The sequence below is a fragment of the Onychostoma macrolepis genome, chromosome 19 (assembly GCF_012432095.1).
Source record: "Onychostoma macrolepis isolate SWU-2019 chromosome 19, ASM1243209v1, whole genome shotgun sequence".
NCBI lineage: Eukaryota > Metazoa > Chordata > Actinopteri > Cypriniformes > Cyprinidae > Onychostoma > Onychostoma macrolepis.
In genome coordinates, this window is record NC_081173.1 from 13782752 (window position 1) to 13786613 (window position 3862).

The following is a 3862-nucleotide window of genomic DNA, read 5'->3' on the forward strand; positions in this document are numbered from 1 at the left end:
ACTAGTTCATTCTTTACAGTTTCTCCTTATGTGTTTTAAGGAACAAATGTTTGAAATGATTAATGATGACAGAATTTTTTTGTTAAGTTATCCCTTTAAATGTGAGATTTGAAGTATTGTGTGTAGATGTGGAAAAACAGTAGGACTCTACCGCGTCACACTGCTCTGATATAAAAAGAAACAGCTCAAAATTAGCCTGTTAATGCTTTCACTTAGACACTAATGGGGTAAGCGAGAGGTCACATATTAGACTGCTCTAGTCTCCATGTGTGGTTACACTAATCTGAAGGGATTTAATTCGGTGGGATAAAGTAGCAAGCAAACTAAAGAGACAAATTAGTCTTCATTTACTTGCTATGGAAAGTTCCAGCACAAAGGCCAGCAATGTCTACGCCAACTGTTTTCCACAAAGATTGAGGTCAAGGAGTGAAGTGTCTCAAGATCTTCTCAATTTTACAAAGCAAGATTTCCACTGAAGGTTAGAGCATGATACATAATGACACACAGGCCATCTTTAATAGCTCCTTTATATATTTATGTTATATTTAATATTTTATATAAAACATTTTTAAGAATACAATGCTTATTAACTGCCATTGTCTTCTTATATTTTAACTTATGGGAGAAATGTATACTTTGTATATTATTATGGATTGTTTTATAATATTTTGGATTGTCCAAATATACTTCTGAGGAATATTTGTCTGAAAATCATTTTAAGGCAAAGCTTCAAAAGTAAATTTTAAATTCAAATTATCGAAAATAGTATTCTTAAAAAAATATATCCTAATCTCTAATTCTTAACATCCAAATGTATTGTTGTTTTAAATATGAAGCATTACAACACAATAATATCTACATATAATATATTACTACAAGATTTTATGTATACAGTAAGTAAGTCTGTAAATTCTCTCAAGAAAGCTTATGCCATTAAACTAACACATGTGCTTTACATTCAAAAAATAATTGTGACATGCTTGCTACTTAAAAAAAAATAGAGGGCTAATAGATGGGTAGATATATTGTTAAAATTTACCAGTGTAAAGTTTTAAACAAAACAAGGCAACCTTATACACTGTATAAAAAAAAAAAAAAAAAAAAAAGAGTTCAGCCAACTTAAAATTTTAAGGCAACCGCTTCAGCTTCAGCAGATTTTTGAGTTTTCTCAACTTGCTGTTTTTAGTTTATACAACAAAAATTTGAGAATCTCCCACAAAAATAAGTTGAGCAAAAGTTTTAAGTTTGCTCAACTTTTTTTGTACATTGTAGGCTAGTATACAGTCAGAAAACAACAAATTCATTTTATTCTTTAAAAAAAAAAAAAAAAAATCTTAAGCATCTTTTTAATCAAACACTTGATGCTTTTAAATATTTTAATAGATGTTTTGAGCAAATACTTGATTTTTTTTTTCAATAAATGGACACTTGAAACTTCTTATAAACTCTCTCATAAGACACTTTCATAAGTCCAGCCAATGGTACCTTGTATTTTATCTTGGTTTCAGATGTGATATGGTTATTTATTTAGAAATAATAACAACAACAACAACACCATATTAGTCAAAAACAATGTCCATCTAAAGAGAAATCACACATTCCAAAATAAAGAAAGAAAATAAAAACATTTTCATCGTTGCTGCAAACTCATGACTTCATCATATATAACTTTTTCATTCATATTATTTTGCCAAAACTACAACTTGTACCACAAATGTGCAGAATGACTCTATATATAATTATTATAAATAATAATAATGATAATAATATTATCAAAGAAAGAGAAGAACGCTCGAGCTAGAGTCTTAATAAAAGATTTGAGATTGCATGAGTGAGCAGGAGAGGTCTCTGTATAACTGACCGCTGCAGTGATGCAGAGAGAGCCCTGTGTTAAGAGCAGGCCATTTCACTTTAACGAGTGTACCATGCAGTGTGCGCCAAGAGGACTTTATGATGCTCATAAACAGAATTAAACTATGTCTTCAAGAGGAGAAGTCCACCCAGCTATCAAAGTAGACCAAATTCACCAAACTTGCACTTTAATTACTTCCTGGGGGCCAACAACAAACGTCATCAAAGTCAGCACACCTCTACATGATTATTTTCTAATTAAACAACACTCGGAGTGAAACCAAAGAAACATGAGCTATTATTAAAGTAATCTGTTTGTTGATAAGAATGAGGTGACATTTAATATCCAATCAGCACGCTTCATTACTCGTTCACCCAAGTTCTCCCAGCACCCGGGTTATTTGCCTCAACTCTTCCTCCACGACTCTCTAGGCAAGCGAAAGCACGAGACGGAGGGAAAGACGAAGCGCTCTGGCACGCTGGCCGGATGAAAAGTGGTAACGCAGCGAGTGGTAACGTTTTTTTATTTGCCCGATTAAACACACCACTGAGTTTCTAATTATCCCGCTTCATCTGATAGGAGCAATGAGACCGTTCCATCCACTATCACGTCCAGCGGCTGGAGCACAGAAATAATGGATAGCACTTACTTTACGAGGAGATGCATAATAAGATTCAACCATCCCTTGCCTATAAACACACAGACAATGGCACAGGAATGGAGCATTTCTGCCATTATATGTCACAGAATGGAAAGTAGTTAGGAGTATATGAATCTGAAATTAACTTCACCTTGAGCTGACACTGTACCGCCATCTACATATTAAGAGCCGGCTTATATTTAAGGATATAATTCTTATATTTTACATATCCGATTGTAATTTTTTTACTGGCAATAATTACTTTGTGAATTTGGAACAAGGTCTTTTCCATTTTTACACACTACATTAAGCAGACTCAGGTTGATTATGAAAGTTGGGTTATTAAGACTTCATCATGATAAACTATGGTGTGATGTGAATGTGAATTAGTGTAGTATTATAAATCCTGAAAAGTATTTTGTCATTTTGGTGTTAAAAGTATTGTGTACCTCGACTGCAAGCTTTTTATTTAGCTGGGTTTTCACCAAAGTGTTGCTCAGTCACGAACGTTAATCAGTGTTTTTCAGCACAAACTCAGGAATGGGCCATGACTTGAACACTTTCATCTAGTTGAAAACAAGAACAGGGTCGTGTGGCTCAGAGCTTGAACGCAGCTTTTTGGAATTACAAAAGAGGATCTCAAGGAAGATAAATCAGAAACAAAATATGGGAGTCAGGATTATAAGGTTGAGTACGACATGAGCGGAGTTCTGCTAGAAAAACCAAGAGCAAACAAACAATGCATTGATTTAACGCTGAATTATAGGGTAATTACTGGGTAAAAATGGCCAAGAAGACACTTCCTACCTGTTAAGCAGAACAATCTGATTACACGCAATGCGCTGCCAAGTGGAAATTTTGCATGAGCTTTTTCAAATAGCTGCATCAGTCCTGTGTTTTAGAAAGCTGCTTAAGTGTCTCCAAACATCATTTGTCTCCTTGCCTTTCCCTCTCTCAAACTCAAATCACTCTCTTTAAATGTCTCTGCTGGACAGGCCAGTCCCCCTGAGGGTGATAGGGTTATTGACCTATTCTCTACGAAGCTGACATTCATGGGCATGATGCTGAGGAAACTAATCTTGACGGAGTCTCAGGCAAACAGGGAGGCAACAGTTCAAGCCTAGTTTAGTTTTAGCCTTTGAACTTTTGTTCAAGAAAGGAGGGAAGGAAGGAAGGAAGGAAGGAAGGAAGAAAATGATTCTGTGTCTGAGTGAACAGAATGAAAGAAAGCAATTAAATAAAAAGAACAAAAAAGAAGAGAAGAAATAGTAGGGAAGAATGAAGTATTCTCTGTTCAAGTTGAAATAAAGAAAAAGAAAGAAAGAAAGAAAGAAAGAAAGGGGAGAACAGAATGAAGAGAAGAATAAATG